The sequence below is a fragment of the Pelodiscus sinensis genome, chromosome 5, assembly GCF_052426305.1.
Source record: "Pelodiscus sinensis isolate ZL-2025 chromosome 5, ASM5242630v1, whole genome shotgun sequence".
NCBI classification, from domain to species: domain Eukaryota; kingdom Metazoa; phylum Chordata; order Testudines; family Trionychidae; genus Pelodiscus; species Pelodiscus sinensis.
Genome location: NC_143056.1, coordinates 74,561,763 through 74,582,009, shown reverse-complemented (window position 1 = coordinate 74,582,009; position 20,247 = coordinate 74,561,763). Strand labels below are relative to the sequence as shown.

At 38.6% G+C, this 20,247-nt stretch overlaps 1 protein-coding gene across 1 annotated transcript in view; it reads right to left on the bottom strand.

Moving 5' to 3' along the window:
- EHF (ETS homologous factor) overlaps window positions 1–19,405 on the bottom strand; it is a 41,753-nt gene extending 22,348 nt beyond the window's left edge. Inside the window, exon 1 of the mRNA XM_006124454.5 lies at window positions 19,250–19,405. The gene's annotated coding sequence lies outside the window, so the exon portion shown is untranslated. The remainder of the gene's footprint in view (window positions 1–19,249) is intronic.
- Between the last annotated feature and the right edge of the window lie 842 nt (window positions 19,406–20,247).

The following is a 20,247-nucleotide window of genomic DNA, read 5'->3' as shown; positions in this document are numbered from 1 at the left end:
ATATGTTTAATATGGTCTGAGTTGTTAACCTACATTGTCTTCTGATATCAGAGCCCCATTATCTTTTAGAAGTATAATTTTAAAAGTCACATGGGCATGTGACTATGATTAAGTGAACTGCAGTTTTGAATTATAAATAATTGAAGCATGAAACTAAACATTGAAAGTCCAGCACACTTCACAGTATCTCAACGGTGGGTAAATTGCACAAGATAACACCACTGATTGTGGCCCAATTCCTATGGAAAGCAATGGCAAAACTCCAATTTATTTTATTAGGAGCATGATAGGGCCCATTATTTTGTTAAAGACAAGTTTATAGTTATAGCCATTTCTAAAGGTTGAAAGAGGTCTCTCTGAAATAATCATAGCTGAATACTGTCTGCCTCTGAATAATTAAACAAGGACCACATGGGTAGATATTCCTTCCACCCCATTATCTGTAGTAAATAATCCTTATTAGAAAATTACCAATATACACACAATAAAGAAGCAATAAGAACATTATATATATATATATATATATATATACACACACACACACACACACACACTATACAATATTGCTGTATTTTCATTAAATACCAGCATCTTTGGAAATATAAGATAGAGAACAATCCTACACTGAAGTGAGGTCTTTAAAGCACCTCCTTTGTAGGAATAATGGGCTTCTGTATTAGACCCTGAACGATTTAATAATTGCTTTCCATTTCTGTTTCCTGTGAATCTGGAGTTCCATAACCATTCACACATGAGACTTTATCCTGCATAAAGAAAACTTTACATCTTGAACATCTACATGATTAGAGTAGTGCACTTCTGATATTGTAGCTATGCCAAATCGTTGAGTATATTTCTGTCCCCATGCAGCTTCACTGAAGTCAACAGGCATAGAGTAAGTGAGGACATGTTTGGGCTTCAGGTGCTCAAGACACACCAGTGCCAAGTTATGTGCTACCCTCGGGGGAAGATGTCATGAAAGATTTTCTTTTAATTAAATTTACTTTAAAACAATTTGCCACCCATGCAATATTTCAATTTATGTAACATTGAAAATCTGGAGTGCCTTTTAAGGTTTATGTGGTGCATGCTGTGCATTCATTCATTTACATCATTACATAGCTCAATTGAGTAACAACTGCATCATTCTCTGTCATCTTATTTTTTTATTATGTATGAAATATTGTGTGAATTAAGTATGAGCAACATCAGACCTCATTACAGCACCATATATTTTACTAGTGTTGAGGCAGAAGCACCAGAATTTGTGTAAAGCAGATTATACAGTATGCAGATGGGCAAGCATTTTGTTTTTCAAATTACCCACACAATTGTACCTTTTGCTCCAAACAAAATAACTACATCACCTTTCCCACATTGTCTAGAGAATACTATTATATGTGGGAAAGAACATTGGAGATAGGCTGAAGAGATAAGGGTCAGGATTCTAACCTAATCCAAACTCTCCCGAAGTTTCTGTTGTTTGGATTCAGAATAGTGGTTTCACTCACAAAATGAGGATCAGGTGCTGTCTAAGGGCCAAAGCCTAAGGATTTCATCACACGTCCTATTGGCTTCAGTGTTTTCACTGCGTCCCAACTTCAGCACTTGGCACTAAATGAATTAGTTTGAAAAATTCTCCTTTTCTTTCTTGACCATATCACCACTCCAGGCTGATTCTTGTAATTTAGCATTAACCAGTGATTCCCTGGCTATGGAGAAGATCCAGCATTTCAGAAAAAAACACATTTACAAAGAACCACTGAGTTTTGTACAGCATGCTATATTCAAATTACTTCATTATACTACAGCTGTGTTCTGAATCTGAATGACTCTGATCTCCATATTCACATTTTGATCCTACAAATCTACAGATACAGTGAATTCCCCTCACAAGTTTGGACCTAATTTTGTCAGGGATGTTCATGTTTTGGTGTAATCGATAATGCACATGGAAAAAAACTTGAGCAATTTTCAAATTATTCTAATCCATGTGGTGGGTCTCAACTTTTATTGTAGGGCTGGGAGAGTTGCAAGGCTGAGATAAGTCAGAGTAAACCACGCAATTTGTGTGCAAACAGCAGGTATCAAAAAGTATGGAACCCTGAGGGGAAGGAGGCACACAGCTTTCTGTTTAACCATGTGCCCTGTGCATAAGGGAAAAACAAACCAAGCAAAATTGACTGAAACTATTACATTATGACTCTTCCTGTAAACTATTCATAGATTTTAGGGTGAGAAGGGATCACAGCGATCATCTACTCTGTTCTTCTGTATAGCACAGCACATAGAATTTCCCCGACATGTTTCATAGCTTTTAGAAAAGCATCCAATCTTGATTTTAAAACTGTCCATGATGGAGATCCCATCAAACCTTTGGTAAATTGTTTCAAGGGCTAATTAAACTCACTGCCAAAAATGTCTCTCATTTCCAGTCTGAATTTATCTAGCTGCAATTTCCTGCCTTAGCCCTTTTAAATATTGTTTCCCATGCAGGTACTTATCAACTGTAAGCCAGTCACCCCTTAATCATCTCTTTGTTAAACTAAATAGATTCAGCTCCTTGAGTCTATCGCTATATAGCATGTTTTCTCATCCTTCAATGGTTCTTGTGGCTCTTCTCTGAACCCTCTCCAATTTATCAATGGCTTTCTTGAACTATGAGCTTCAGAACGAGACAGAGTACTCCAGCAGCAGTCACATCAGTGCTAACAATAATAAAATAACCTCTCTACTCCTACTTGAGATTCCCTTCTTTATGAATCCAAGGAGAGCATGTGGCCACAGTGTTCCACTGAGCGCTCATATTCAGCTGATTATTCACCACCTCCAAATCTTTTTTCAGAGTCACAGTTTCCCAGGGTCAAGTCCTATGTTCTGCATTATTTGTTCCCAGGTGTATACACTTTCACTTAGTCATATTAAAGTGCATATGGTTTGCTTGTGCCCAGTTTACCAAGCATTCCAGATCACTCTGAATTACCTGTTCTCTTCATTATTTACCACTCGTTCAATTTTTCTGTCATCTGCAAACTTTATCAGTGATTATTTTGTTTCCTTTCAGGTCATTGTTAAAGATGTTAAATAATGTAAGGTCACAAATAAGTTCCTATGAGACCCTACTCCCTACTGGGAACAAACTCAGTGATAATTCTCCATTTACAGTTACATCGTGAAACCTACCAGTTAGCCAGTTTTTAATCAGCTGAATATGTGCTATGTTAATTTTATATCACTCTAGTTTTTTATACGAAATGTTGTGTGGCACTAAGTCAAACACCTTACAGAAGTGTAAGCATATTACATCAAGACTATTACTGTTATCAACTAAACTTGTAAAATATATGTCAAGTTAGCTTGACAGGATTTATTTTCCATAAACACATTCTGGTTTGCATAATTTATATTATTCTCCTTTAGTTTGTTATTAATTGAGTCCTGTATCACCTGCTCCAATACCTTGCCCAAGGTAAATATCAGGTTAACAAACCTATAATTATGTGGGTCATTCCATTTACCCTTTTAAATATTAGCACAATACTAGCTTTCTTCTAGTCTTCTGAAACTTCCCCAGTGCTCCAAGACTCATTGAAAACCAAAATGAATGGTTAAGCAATCTCTGTAGCCAGCTCTTTTAAAACTCTAAAAGGCAAGTTATTTGGCTACTTGATGTAAAATGCCTAATTTTAGTAACTTGTGTTTAATATTCACCAGAGATATTAGTGGAATGGAAAGAATGGTGTCATTATATGATACCGTATTACATGCTTTCCCCAAATATAGAGCAGAAATATTACTGGTCCCATCTGTTTTTTGTTTGTTTGTTGCATTATTACTGACAATTCTATCACTTCCATTTAACAATGAACCAATACCATTGTCAGGATTCTTTTTGTCCCTAATATGCTTTTTAAAAACCCTTCTTATTGTCCTTAACTCTTCTGGCTATAGATTTATGCTTGTGTCCCTCGGTTCTCTTACTAATTTTCTACCATTCCTAACTTCCTCCCCTATAATCTAGAGACTTATAGTCAGTAAAATCAACTTTCCCTTTCTTCTATTTGCTGTTTAATTTTTCACAACAGGTTACATTTTTAATCAGCACAGCCTTTTTCCTCAGTTGTGAGAGCGTGGTTTTTGGGATATGAAATAAGGGATTCTTAAGTGTTTCCCAATTATTCACATTTTTCTGTTTTTAAACTCTTCCTCTCAGCTGATTTGGCTCATGAGTGTTTTCAGCTTTGTGAAATTAAAGCATCAAGTACCTGTAATACTATTATGGACTTCATTCTGCTTGCACATTATAAATGTAATCACCTCATGATGACATCTATCCTACCAATCATAACATTTACTTCTGTGGTCAGGTATTCTGTCTGCTATGACTAGGTCTAATATGGTATTCCTCAGTGCTGGCTATAGTACTTTTTAAATTAGGAAACTGTTATCTATAAAATTGAGATGTTTCAAGCTATACAAAGACTAAAAGTGGTTTCTAACTATAGATGCTGGAATTTAGGGCTGGGGTGCTGCAGCACCTCCTGTCTTGAAGTGGTATACAGAGTTACAGTTTCATTCAAGCTGGATTAGAGCACCCCTACTATACAAATTGATCAAATTGCTTTTAGCTCAGGGCAGCTCTTCTTGCCTTGGCCAAGGGGAAGAAGCCTCTCATTCACTTCATTTGAGAGCTGATGTCTATAGGTTTGTTCTCCATTTACTATCATGGCTGAACTACAAGGGGGTTGTACTTAAATGCATAAGAAAGTAACCTGGAACTCTATGTTAAACGTATAAGAAAGTAACAGCAGAGGTAGGGCAATTTAGTCATCTAAGTACTGGATTTAGCAGTTTAATCAAATCCTTAGATACCAATATAGCTGAAATTACTGCTGCCTAAGGAGAGACTGAATTTTGCATTTGCAAACTGTTTCTAAGAGTCAGAACATGGACTTTGTGACCATGTGGCTCTGCTTTTCAAAACTTCAGAAGCCCAGCATCTCATACACAAAAGCAAGAAGGCCTAATTTGCACACATGAGTATTGTATTTATATGAACACATTGGATATTTGTGCATGCAAATAACTAATTAGGAGTTTTGCATGCAATAACCTATTTCACATATGCATTTACCATAATTACATGCATAAATTAGGAGTATAATTTTGAGTTCATGTTTGTACATGACCCTGAGCTTCTGCTTTCCTGATAAATCAATCTCAGCATGTATTTTCCATTTTAATCCATATGATTCCTAGCACCTACATCCAAGGATATTTGATGTCCTTTAGTGAAAAATAACATGGAGGACAAAATACTATTACTTATGTAACATACTCAGTCCAAAGATGCTTATGTACTGATTACATTTGATATGACCTTGGACTACAGTAATAGATACACTCAAAATGAGAGTTGAGAAATGTAATGTTCAGGGAATTATTTTTTATATTGAATCAGATTTACTAAAATGATTCTAAAACTGTACTGCCACAGGGTGATTGAACACTTAAAGCATCCAGTGTAACTGCACTGGTTACTTGTTGCTCAGTAGGAATTAAGGGAAGGCACCTAGGCCTTACAAAGGAGCAATGGCTGCAAGTGTGTTGACACTGCAAGGAGTAAGAAGGTTCCTGCAAGCACCTGAGTGGGGTGGGAGAGGAAGGTACCAGTGGAGAAGGCTGAACTCCAGGCAAGAAGAGTTAGGTGAGCAGGAAAACAGAAGAGCTGTGCCCAGCTTAGAAATGGTACAGAAGAGTGCTGGAACTTTGAAGGCAGGGCAAGCCCCCGGACAACTTGGAACAGGGTTTAAGACTTTGTAAATCTGAGTTTTCTTTTGAAAGACTTTTGTGGATGAAATAAATTGAACCCTGGAAGGTAGAGTATTTGTCTGGAATGGACTGTGTGGAGCTTTGAAAGGGCCCTGAGTTAAGGGGAAACTGAGGAAGATCTCACTAGAGCCGTGTTTGGCCTGCAAGGAGGGTTATGAGATGGGCATCCCCTTGGACATGCACCCACAGTTTGTTGTATAGCAGCATTTCTTGTACAGAATTTTCCCCCTATATTTTCGTGTGTGCAAGTGCATACAATAATCCTATTGTCAGACCTTTACCTACCTCTTTGATGTGTACAGTTGCTGTTTGTGTGCACGAAACCAAGTTTGTGTGTGCAACAAAACCAGTGGGTGTTTTCAAAGGCTAAGTTGGGACCTCTTTCAACATTTAGCCTTGGCTGCCTTATGTGAGAGGAGGACTTATGGTGTTTTTGTTTTTAGCTTTGTGTGTATTAAATTTATACATGCTGGTAAGCTTTAAAACAACAAAATCTACACAAATAGAAGGGGAACATTAAATATGTTTACACTGCAGCACAGTGCAAATCAGTAAACACAGCAAACCAGTAATAAAAATAGTTCCAGCAAACATACAAATCCAACTCCTGGGAGGGGGTATGAGGCAACTTCTCTAACTGTAGGTGATAGTTGTTTCAACATGTCCAAAGGGATGCTAAATTCTTGCATGGGAGTTTTAACTAAGATGAGCCTGCGCTGGAAAGTTCGGATCCAAGTCCACTTTTCCTATGTGCTAAGGTTTTGCTTTGGGTCCCGCTACCAAAACTATGCTTCAGTCTCCTTTTTCTGAGTCAGCATGAGTTTCACTTGAAAGCAAGCCTAGACATGCCCTTAACTTTCAAAAGAAGAGACGCAAATTTAGTGTGAATTTGCATATCTTCTTCAGATCACTTTTTCAAAAGAGGTTATTTCGAAAAATAAAGTAGTCTAGACGTGGGTCTTTTGAGGAAAAAAACCCTTTGTCGAAAGAAATGTGTAAACCTCATTTTTTTAGGAAGAATGATTTTTCCGAAAGGTTTTTTTTTCCTCGAAAGAACTATGTCTAGGTACTTTCTTTTTTGAAAGAACCTCTTTTGAAAAAGCGATCGGAAGAAGATATGCAAATTAGCACCAAATTTGCATATCTTCTTTCAAAAGCAAAAGCAAGTCTAGATGTGCTTTTATTAATAGAGCAAGGGAAAAGTTACTTGATTACTTCTTCATGGTCCAATGTGCTGATTTTTTTCTTTTCCATTTTCACAGTCCATACACTTCATATGAATGGGCCTCAAAGCTCAAGATGTTAGTATAGTTAGTCAAAAGAGCTGTTTAAATTCTAAATCAGAAGAAAATAGAAATACTTCCCTTGACAGGGATTTCTCAGAGGGTATGTGTATGAGGCAGTAGGATATAGCCCTTAACCCGCAAAGATGAGAGAGGCCTGGCACTAGTATTGAAGTGTTTACCTCTACGTTCCCCCAGTGATAATGTTACTTTGGTGGATGGGAATAGTGTTCTGCAACCAGCTGCATAGCAATGGTCTAGTGTTTAGAATCCACGTTTCTTTCTCACTTGTTGCTCAGATATTATCTCTTCTTTCCAACTTCACAGCTTTCTAATAGCATGAAAGACGTTGTTTGTTCCACATTTGAAAGGGACAGTGTCCTCCACTAGAGAAGGAGCTCTGTGAATTAGGAAAGGATTTTATTTCTTGTGGAAAAATGTCAGGGATGTTGTTTTTTTTTCATTTTCATTTATATGTTTCCCCAAATGGGCACTTTTTGTGAAAACTTCCACTTCTGTTAAAAAAAAATTGTCCACACAAAAAATATTCACATAGCATAATTTTGAGCAACTCTAGAAAGGCAGGGAAAAATAAATGTTGCTGGAATGCAGGACTTCCACAGGCACCTGTGGCCCCCATATTGTTTCAGGATAAACTTGATGACAATTTTGGTCAACCATGTTCCTGGAATTTTTAGTAGTTTCACACAGGTGTATCAATCTGGTCTTAATGATATAGAATGGGTTATACAATAGGGGAAGCCATTTTCCCTTTAGTCTCTTTCTCCCACTGCAACTCCACAGCTCTCATATCTACCTGGAATATCCTCCCTCTTCCTGTGAACTTACTAATGTTCCTCTTCTTCTTTAAACCCCTCTTTGCATAACTAATATAAAAATGAGCAAAAAAATCTCCCCTAAACAATCTTAGAAACATGTCAAGCCACATGGTTGTAATTAGATAAAAAAGGGTTTGCTAACAAAAATTAACAATTATGTGCTAAATCTTCTCCTCTTTCTTCTTATGTCTTTCTGCTCTCTGTGATTTTGGTGAGTGTGTCATTGTATTGTCTGTTTAAAGTGTAGGTCTGTAGGGGAGAAAGGGCCTTGTCTTATTTCTCTATTGCTAAAGTTTCCTGCACAGCTACTGAGTAACTAACCAGTGCTGAAGATGATTATATTTTATTATTCCTGAAGGGTCTTAGAACCATTCATTGATGCTCTGCTTGCTAGCAAGACAAATTATTTGTATGTGCCTTTCCCATAACAGCCAGCTAAAACCTTTAAAAAACCAGTGCAACTGATGAATGGTATTCTACAGGGAAATACATTTTAACCATCAGTACCACTACTTCTCTTTCCTGTGAAGTCAGCTTTATTTTCTGTAGTAAAACTACTGATATGATGCCCCCCTCCCCTCCCGCCAACCAAAAATAAAAGGAGGATGAATTTGGGGTTTTCTTGTTTGTTTTGCTTTCTTTTAGAAGTGTCCATTTCCATAAGAATTTCTGTTTGGAGGTTGTGGGTTTGTTTTAGCTTGGTTTGGTTTTTTTGCTGGGTTCATTGCTAAGTCAGAATTAGAGAGAATGAGAAAAGGGAAGAGTGGGGCAGTAGATCTGACCAATTTGTAGGACTCTCTCTCAACTTGCAATTCTCCATCCTCACTAGAGGTCTAGATTATATCTCTGAGTTTCTGCTGGCTCAAAGCCTCGTCTCAGTTACGGTCCCTGCACTGTGTACAGCAGGGTAAGTATGTAGGAACAGGGTAGTATCCCTTCAGTCTGAAAGCATTCTAAAGGTACTCGTGTTCTAGAAGAATGGTCCCCAGACTGTGCGGTGCCCCTCCCTAGGGGGACATGGAGGAACATTTGGGAGATGTGGTGGGGGCCAGGCTAGCCCTCCCCCCCATTAAGGAGTGGGAAGGGAGTACCTCCTACATTGTGCTGTGCCCCAGCTCCTCTCTAGCCCTGCCCACAGCCTCACCCATAGCCACAGTTCTGACCCCAGAGGCAGCTCAGCTCCTATCTCCATCCTCACCCACCATTTAGACTTGTCAGGCATTTGGTTTTCAGTTAAAATACTTGATTGAAAAGGGATCCTGGCAGCGACCAGGCCGTGCATTCGGCAGCACAGTATGGATAAAGCAAGCTCCTGAAAGTGGCCAGAATGTCCCTAGGGCCAACCACCAGCTCCACGGTTCCCATTGGCTGGGAACTGCAGTCAATCGGAGCTGTGGGGGTGGTGCCTACAGACATGGGCAACATGCACTGTGCAGGTCTGCCTGGCCACACCACTGCGTAGAGGCTGCAGGAATATTCTGGCCCCTTCCGGGAGCAGTGCAGAGCCAGGACAGACAGGAGCCTGTCTTAGCCTGCTGTGCCACAGACCAGAAGCCATCTGACATAAGCACTGCCCAGTTAGAGCCCACACACCGAACCTTCTGCCCCAAATTGGAACCCCCTCCCAAACACCCTGCCCCGGCAGCTTCCCCTCTCTTTCTAGCTCCACCTGGATCCTCATTTTTGCCCCCAGCTCCACCTGCATCCCAAGCTCCTTTGATGAGCCAACTGCTGTAATAGCATGGGGGAGGGCTGCCAACAGATTCCTTTACTGTTAAAAAATGGGGGCACCTCAGGAAAAATTTGGCCATCACTATTCTAGAAGCTGCCGGCAACCAATCAGAGCAGCAGTATGTGGGTAGGAAGGTCTGGCATGCTTGTATATCTTTAGTCAACATGGCTGTTTGGAACCCAGCTGTGCCTTTGTCAGTTCCTCGTGTTATTTTTTCCAGTCAATGTAAAGAGCAAGACACACCACAAAGAGGAGTCAGCAGTGTAGCTCTGGCATCACACCTCCTGACTGCACAGAGGTGTATGCATCCACATCCCATGGGGTGCACCAGCCGGAGCGCACACACCCTGTGGCTGACAACTTCAGGAGCCATTGTGCTTCCCTGAGCCACAATGTGCTAGAGCTCCCTTGAGACAGCGTGGTACTGTATCTGCTCAGTTCAGGTCTGTCGCTTAATGCCACAATGAAAAGCTCATGTATCCACCAGCATTAGTCAAGCCCAGCCAGAAACATTCTCTTAAAAAGTCTGGCTATGTGGTTCCTTCTGAGGATAAGGAAAGGGGGATTGGGAAGCAAGAGCAGCTCTCTACCTTCTGCAAAAAAATAGAGAGCTGGTTCCCTTCCTCCACCCACCCACCCACCCCCCACAGTTTTCCCACACAGTTCCCCCCACCCCTCAACTGGTGCTATGTGAGCTCCCCATCCTGTTTCCATTTCTTTCACCACTGGCTGCATTAAACAGTACAATGCAGTATTTATATGGCAAAGAATTGGGCGCAGGTTAAGACAAAACCCACCATAAATAGAGCCGTTAATTCAGTTGCTGGCATGGCTTTCTGTTATCTTCACTATACCTCCCAGAGGGTATTAGCCCTACCCTTTCGTTTGAGTTGGCAGCAGGGTTATTTTTTTGCACCTGCTGCTCTACTCCGATAACACTACAGGTCAGCTTTGATTTGCTGGAATATAAACAAAAGAGCATAGCAAGGCATCTGCCTCAACAGCCTGGGCCGGTTTGACAATAGAGCTTTTCCTATTAGTTTTCATATAAATGTATGCTTTAAGTTCTGGAATGAACTCCCTACTGCTTCATAATAGGCCTTAGCTACAGAATAGCCCCACTTCAAGGGAAGTGCTATAATCAGATCTTTGGCACTGTACTTTTCTATCGGCCAAAACCCAAGAAAAGTTCAAATGAGCCAAAATTAACTTAAAAGTGGCCAGAAAAGGGAACGGATTGAACTTGCAGCCTTTTTCTTGCTTCTTCAAGATGGATAAAGACCTGAAATGTTGAGGGATTTGTTTTCAAAAGAGCAGGGCTATTTTCATCTTGCTTTTTACATTAAAAAAACCTAGCCGTTCCTTTTCAGAAGAACCCCAGGGTATTACGCACCCAAGTTCCATTGAAATCCACTGGCATTTGGAAGCCTACATCCTGAAGGTTCCTTTTTGTAGGCTGGAGAACGAATGAAATGGTGACACACCAAGAGCATGAACATTGAGCTCTTAAGGAATAAGGGACTTTTTTGAATACTATTCCATAACCACATGAAGGATGTCACCAAGGAAGGTAACTATCATTACACATGGTGATGCTGAAGCATGGAGGCAAAGCACCTTGCTTAAAGTTACACAGGAGCTCAGAAGCAAAACTTAAAGAATTTAGGGCACATTACTCCCATTCCAATGCCCTGTGCACTGCGCTAAAGTTGCTGTATGGAAGTGAGTCAGGAAGATTATGCTTTATGTAGCAAGATTAACTGAAATTACAGATAGGGAGGGATGGAATGCTCTCTACACAAAACACCAGGTCAAACTGGCATTCACATCATGCTACACCTCAAAGCCATCCCATGCCGAGCAGGGTGCTAAATGATAACTCAACTAATCAAACTCAGAATAAAAGTATTGCTTCATCAGAACACGCTGCCATTGACCTAGCAGTGATCCTGAAAACAGGCAGCCACTACCTAGAAAAGCTCAAGAGCTAATTTATGCTCCATTTGCTGTTACACCTCTAAAGATACCTGCTACCAACATGAGGTATTAGAATAAAATGTTTTCTTGGGTAATTCTGTATAGTAAAGCTACGTGCTGCAGAAACGATTCTATAAATCCTTTTCAACTAGGAAGCTGGGTCCAGAACTGTGGTCTTGAATCACCTAAGTAAAACACCCTTTCTATTGCTCCTGGTAATGGTAAGAGTTCTTATATCCATTCTTCCATTAGCGATCAACATGAATCACTCACTCATACTAGCAAACTACATTGCAAAATGATTAGCTAAGCACTTTTTAAGAGGCTCATAAATGATTCATTCAGATTAGCCAAAAAAAAAGTTACAAGTTACTAAGGATGAATGGTATCTGTCTTCACTCTGGACATCCTGAGTTTGATCAGTTGTTTTGGTTTTTTTAATGATAAATAGTGTATCCAGAGACCCAGACCCATTCAGAATTTTACAACCATCTTGCTTTTGTGCTGAAGGAGTTTGGTGGGAATTTTGAACATTAATTGATATTTTTTTCATTTGATGCCTTGCAAATGTTATGAGTAATATCTGTAGCAGAATATGGGTGTTGCAGAAGATGAAAATATTCCACTAATATGCCCCAGTTCCTGATATACCAGTAAGACTCCTTCGCAGTCATTCCAGTCTATTAATCAATTGCAGAAACAGATATCCTTTGATAATTCATCACAGAGATACAAAAGGCAGGCTCCTTTCATACTGTTGTGAAAGGGTAATTATGAGTTTTAGTAAAAATCATTAGAGCAATTTGGGAAAGATAATCATGTTATGCACCTAGTCACTGATTTTCCAACTACAACATCTTTAGCCAATTTTACAAGGCTTTGTTAAACAGGAAAGTAATTATACAATGATATAATATAATCACTTGGGCTACGTCTACATTGGCATCCCTTTCTGGAAAAGGGATGCTAATGAGATGAGTCGGAATTGCAAATCCGCGGGGGATTTAAATATCCCCCGCGGCATTTGCATTTACATGGCTGCCGCTTTTTTCCGGCTGGGGGTTTTTGCCGGAGAAAAGCGCCAGTGTAGACGCGATTCTCCGGAATTTAAGCCCTTTTCCGGAGGATCCCTTATTCCTACTTGAAAGGAAAGTTATCTTGTTTGAGTGAGAAAAAGATCATTTTTCTGGTTTTAGATCTTGAAAGTAGGAATAAGGGATCCTCCGGAAAAGGGCTTAAATTCCGGAGAATCGCGTCTACACTGGCACTTTTCTCCGGCAAAAACCCCGAGCAGGAATAAAGCAGCAGCCATGTAAATGCAAATGCCGCGGGGGATATTTAAATCCCCCGCGGATTTGCAATTCCGAAGTGTCTCATTAGCATCTCTTTTCCGGAAGGGGATGCCAATGTAGACACAGCCTTACTGAATGTCAAGTGTGGAGACGTGTGAGGCAAGATCTAAAACCAGAAAAATGATCTTTTTCTCACTCAAACAAGATAACTTTTCAAATAGCTTATGAATCTTTAGACTGTACAAGAGTGCAAACATTTCTAGCCTCAGAGCCTTTTCTGATTGCATCTGGGCTGATCATCACAGCAAACAGCCCAGGAGTGATCACACAGCACTGTGTGTATACCCTGCATAATGAGCAGGGACTTTCCACTTCCTTTATGGATTACAGATATTAGGAAAGGTTCTCTTTCCATTGTTGCCTGCTAATACTGTTTTACTGCCTTGCGTAATCTTCATTTGAATGTTACCATTAATATTGATTGTGTGGTCCCCTACAGTTTGTTATTCCTACTGGCATATGCACTGTCCAATCCATTGGGCTAGCAGAAAAACACGCAGTGAATGGCATCTGGAATATGGGGGACTTTAATTGAAGGTTCAAGAGGTAATCTCTTTCACATGGAATGACTCACCACATGAATAATTTGGAGAACCCCTGGTTTATTCCATTGACTAATTAGTCCTGCTGTTGCAAACTGTTTCCTGTTCATTTATAGGGATAGCCCTATCAGTAGTCACAAATATAAAGTTCCCCAATGTTTTAAAGAGACAAGGTGAGTGAGGGAATTTATTTTATAAGACCAACTTCTGTTGGTGAAAGATAAAAGCTTTTGAGCTACACAGAGCTCTCCTTTGGACCACCATCACTATATCACCTCTGCAAACCAATGTTTTAGGGTATACAGATAATTGGATTTGCTACAGGGCTTATCTCTAATTAAGGCTCAATTCAACTCCCCTGAAAATAAATTAAGAGACTACCACTTATTTCAATAGAAGCTGAATTACTGCTTACCCAACTCCCTTTCTTAGTTCTGGGTATTTTCTTCTTGTTGTTCATGTCCCTGTGCCCTCTGTTCTCCACCACTCAAAATTATCTCTTTACTAAATCTCTATAGGCATTCATGTATTTATTACTAAAGTTACACAAATAACTGGTTTTACCCGTGAAACTTCATGATTCTATATAATTTGGTTTGCCTCTAAGGGCACGTCTACACAGCAGGGCAAAAGTCAAAATAAGCTGCACAGCTTCAGCTACATCAATTGCGTAGCTGAAGTCGAAATAGTTTAATTCAGCTTTTGACACCGTCTACACAGCAGGAAAACTCTTCCTTCAACTTCTCTTATTCCTCATGAAATGAAGGTTACAGGAGTCGGAGTAAGAAGTCCTCCAGCTTTGCCATTATTTTGAAATAATGGCTTGCTATGTAGACACACTCTTTGTTATTTCGGAATAATGTCTGTTATTCTAAAATAATGCTGCTATGTAGAAATAGCCTATGGTTCCACAGGACTACTTGTTGTTTTTTAAAGACATAGACTAACATGGCTACCTCTGAGATTTTTTAGCAAATAACTAGGGTTTTAGTTAAGTGAACATTCCAGAAAAAATAAAAATAAAAATCATGAACTAAAAGTTAAACAAAATTGTTTCAGGTTGAACAAAACATTTAGTTTCACTTTCCAAGTAATTTAGTTTCATTTTCCAAGTTTCAAAGAGGTTTTAATTTTTTTTAATTAAAGTGAAATATATTTCAAAACAAAGACTAATTTGAAATTAAAAAATGAAGCATTTCATTTCCAAAATAATGTTTCTATTTTTTTTTATTCCACATAATGTGGAAAATTCTGCATGAATTCACACCGTGTTCTGATCTAGCTATATCTGTATTTTTTGACAAAAAATGTTCTTCCAGCTCTACTAGTCATAACTCCCTCATTCATATCTCACTGAAGTAAGTCTTCAAACAATTGGCATTAATGGGAACTGGATCAAATCCTCAGTATATACAGGCTGCTAGATCAGTGCACAGGTTTAACTCAGAGATAAGACAAGAACATATTTTTGGTGTTACTCCTTTTTGAGAGTTTTTAAGTTGCAGGATCACTGAGCAGTTGAAGCCATTGCATTTTGGCAGTGGTGCTATTAGCTGTTTACTCAGTTAACAGTAGACTTAAAAATAACACTACACTGTCTCGAGAATTAATAACAATATCCAATATATTTATTGTCTAAAAGTTCTGTTACTGGGCCCAGATTTAATTTTACTGCACAGGCATTAAAGTCACTAACATTTCCTTTTAGCACCAAGTACATCTTAACATAATATGACCCATCATTCTTCTCAGCAAATCATTTATAAAATGAATGTCTGGAAATTCTGCCTGTGATCACTTTTCTTGTACAGGTTGAACCTCTCTAATCCAGAACTCTCTCATCCAGAAACATCCATCATCCAGAATGATTTTAGTTAGCCAGACACCTACTTTTCATGAGTGTAGCAAAGTTTCCTGCGATCCCATAAAGTTTGTTTACATCAGTCCTAACTCTCAGTGTTCTGTGCTATTATTTAGCTCTAATTTACCCCTAAATGTCCTCTAACAGGACAATAAGCCGTGGAAATGTTGGTAATGCTTCTAGACATTATTGATCTCCCATGATCCAGAAAATTCTCTCATTCGGAACCGGTTAGGTCCCGAGGATTCCAGACTAGAGAGGTTCAACCTGTACACTCTTCTCACCAACAACTGGAAACTTAATCCTCAGCTGTTTGAAGCATGAAGAGAAGCTGAGCAATACAAAACCCAAGGGAATCACACTGAGGGGAGTCACATTGTTAGTAAAAATACATTGATCAGTGGTCAGCCATTTAATTACATTTCAGTCTTGGCACACTGACCAATATTAAGTCAGCCAGGTGCGTTCTGTGCAATCCACCTTCTAAACAAGAACACATCAGGTTATTGAGTGTTACCAGCATGATTCAAATAGATCACATTCCAGATATATTTTTTCAGGAACTCAAGCACCAATTAGATTTGTCTGAGCCCCTAAAAATCATAGTGATCGGGATCATCTTCAGAAAACATGAATGCATCAATATAATTTGCAGTCAGTGGGCTTGAGGAATGACTAAAGGATGTGGTTCTTACCTAGGTCTCAATATTTTAATATGGAGAGCATGAAATTGCATGAGGAATGTAAACTCAAGAGTAGAGTCTGGAAGAATTTCCAGATCCAACTCAAATATATATTTTGGATGTGTGCAGTGGTAATAGCTTTGCCCTCTCGAACGACTGTCTTCAGATATTGCCACTGATCCCCTGCATGGAGAATATCTACTTGATACACACTTATGCATCGTCAGCATGATTATAGGGAAAAAAACAAATTTTGCTCTGTATTTTTTACTCTGTGTCTTCCTAATTTGACTGTACTATTTGAAGAGGGATAGAGCAAAACTCTGTAGCAAACAATTCCTCCTGAGCAGGAGATAAAATGGATTACCTAAAGTGACAGCTTTTCTGTCTCTAATTTCTGTTATTTATGATTTTGGATGTTTTGTTTTGTGTGTTTTTTTTATCTCTAGCCTAAATTCTTCTTCCTATATCACTCAGACACACATATCAATATTTACATGGATATTTATTGTGAATGAAATCAACTAAAAGAGTTTCTAGAGGAACTAAATGATTTTAGAGTGTAATTTGTCCTCATATTGTTCTCCACTAATTCCTATATCTAATGATCTGTCCATAAGAGCATGAGAGCTACCATGCTAGGTTAGACTATAGTCCATTTTGTCCAACATCTAACCTCTGATTGTGACCTATACCAAGACTTCAGGGTACGTGTACAAAATAGGACAATTATAGACTGATCTGCTCATCTTGCAGTTCTGGATTCCAGAAGTCACAGTTTTAGGAGTTTCATGAGAATGGGGTTCTATCCCTAATTCACATTTATGGACCTATCCTCTATGACTTTCTCCAGTTCTTTTTTTCAACCCAGTTTTACATTTGGCTATCACAACATCTCATGACAATGAGTTCCACAAGTTAGTTGCATGTCGTATGAAAAAGAACTTCCTCTTATTTGTACTAAAGTTGCTACCACCTATTCATTTTGTCAGAAAAGGTAAATAAGGCTTTTCTATACACTTTTTTCATACCATTTGTGATTTTTATAGACTATTTCATATCCCACTTAGTTGTTTCTTTTCTAAGATGAACAGCCCTAATCTTTTTAGTCTCTCCTTGTCTGGGAACATTTCCATACTGTTTGATCATCTTTGTTACCCTTCTCTGAATCTCTTTTCAGTTCCACTATAATCTTATTGAGGAGGGGTGAGCAGAATTGAACACAGAGCTTTCTTATCACTCATAAAAACTCAGTGATGAAAGAATATCTGTTAGAATAATGTTGAGTCCTAATTGATTGGGATGATACCAGATTGTTCCTACACAGTAGTAAATTATTATTTTTAGTGCTCACTCAACCATGTTCTGTTACAAAATCCCATCACAACTGGAACTCTTGCCACCCTATAACTAGCTGTGAAATACTGCTTTTTCTCAAAATTTTCTAACACTGACATGGGCTGAGTTACAACTGCCTGATTTGTCATGATATCCCAGTGTGGGAAAAACAAAGGATTAGTCTGCTCTGCTACAGTCTGTTGAAACTATTGGCTGAAATTGACATTTCATGGTGAGATTTGTTTTTGAACGTCTTTGTCATATTTTTCTGAAGTCTTTTACTGCAACGGTTTTCTTTGGCTGTCAAAGTTATTTTAGTAATAAGTCTCTTTTCTTTTCACCAACTCTGGTAACTATAAAATGCAATGTTTGCATCAGTAAATTGACTTACACTGCTACCAGTAAATTTACCATTGAAATCTCATTCAGAAAACACCCATACCCCATAAGTGCTATTCACAAATTAAAAGAAATATTTCTGGAAGATAGATACACTTAAGCTAGGTACATATAAGAATGCTAGAACAAAAATTAAGTCAATCAGTTTTACATTATAGTTGGCTATGGTGGAGCTCCTACCATTATGAATTTGTTTCTGCTTTCCAAAGTCCATGAACAAAATAAAGAAGCTGTAGGCACTTTAAACTTAGATGGAAAGGAAATGTTCTATGTCTTTTTTTTAGGTAACATAATTCAAACATGTACACAAGCTAATGCCTACACATATATATCCATGAGGTCTACAAATAATATTTTAAATGTCTTAAGCAGTGAAATACTAGTAAATGTATTGCTGATTCTTCACACTTTCAGTGTCATTTCCTGATCAGCCCTGTTGTAAAATCAGTGCAATCACTTCTACTAAAATATTACAACAGAGTTTAATAAATGCAGTTATTTGTAGTGGGTTAAATCTTAACAACCATATGCTGTTTTTATTCAAGTAAAAGTACCATGGAAGTCAATGGGACTACAACATACAAAATTCTAAGAGCCAAATTCTTAAAGCCTTTACTGAGGTTTTATTCAGTCCTTACTTATGCAGCGTGTGCATTGACTTCAGTAAAGACTTTTAACGGGGAAGAGGCTAAGGACTTCAAGATATAGACCCAAATGAAACCAGGAGGCGTTTTAGTTGAGGAAGGACTGAGCAAAAAAATGAGCGAGGAAGGATTTTTTTACCATCACCATAATTACCACCCATCACTACTACAAAAACAGCAAGATAGTTTTAGTGCCCACTGACACTGCAATGCTAAGGAGACTCAATGGCAATTTCAGACCAAGTTGAAAAGGGTCTGCTTCTAATATCCTTGCTCACACTGAGTGGTACTTTATGAAAATAAGTATCCCCATTGATTTGACTGCACTTATTCAGGAGATAAAAGTACTATTTAATGTCAGTAAAGGTGACACAATTAGGTCCCAAAACATCATTAATACATTATTATAAAAACAACCCTCATCCAAGTAAGGGGCAGATGCTGACCACCTTACTCACAGTAAGTATAGTGTGTTAGCAATGGGTCTATTTAAAGTTAGTGAGACTGGCTGCTCTGTCCCTAAGAAAATGCAAATAGAAGGAGCATTCTTAAAGACAAGCGAGGGCTGGAGGCAAGTTCAGGGCAGGAGAATGAAAACATTTATTATTTTAATGCTCAACAGCTTTTGATTAGAAGAGGCTAGTTGCAGTTTCAAAAGGGGGGGGCAGCAGTTATGGGTGTTGCGTGGGAGTGATTCCAGTGTACACTTCTGTTCTCTTTTTATCCCCAGTGGTGCTAATTTACAAAGGAAGTTTAAAAAAACTTACCTCATTTAGCTGCTGATTCTGAAGGGGAAATCCTTTAGCTGAGGCAATGAGAATGCTGTCTAGAGAATGGCAGGTATTAAGTAAACACAGGTGCTAGGTTAGCACTTCAAAAGTCTCACAGGAGTGATGATAAATGGATGTGATATTAATTTTAAAACATTTTGCAGAACATTTAGTTAGCCAATGGGGGAATTCCTTAAGTCATTTCCTGTTCTTTTGATTGGGTCTGCAGCAGTAATGAAAAAAAAATGCAAACATTTGCATACAGTCAACTCACACACCTTAGTGATCAAACAAAACAGGTCTAACCAGGTTATACATGTGTCTCAACAACAAAAAAGAAACCGGTCAATGGATGAGGTATTGACTGATCTACAGTTGTTTTTTAAAGACCATCCTGCCTCCTATCTATCTATCTATCTATCTATCTATCTATCTATCTATCTATCTATCTATCTATCTATCTATCACAAAAAGCTATTTCAGGTAATAGGTGGCTTATAATTAGAACAAAGTGAAGTCAAAGGTAAAAATGTCCAAAACTTGGGACATTTAAAATTAAATTGGAAGTAACAGTGGAAAATATACTGTGGGGAATAAACATATGTTGGCAGGAAGATAGACTGGATGATCCAAAATCATGGGCTAACTTCTCCCTTCACTTATGTTCAGTGAACATAACAGGGCTGCACATGTGTTAAGGAGATTTGAGTCCATTATATAATTTTCACCTCTAAGTTTTGTAAATATCTGAGTGAAGGGAAAGGTCATGAGAGAACATTCTGGAGCAAGGGCATGCTTATATGTGCAGGAGGGTGAACATGCATGTACAGTAATTCCTCATTTAACACTTTAGATATGTTTTAGAAAATGATTGTGTTAAGTGAAAACATGTTATGCGGGGTCAATTTTCCTATTGAAAATAATGGAAAAAGTGCGGGGTTGCATTTCAAGTGGTGGTGTCAGTTGGGACCCGGACATAAGGTTGGGGGAGAAAG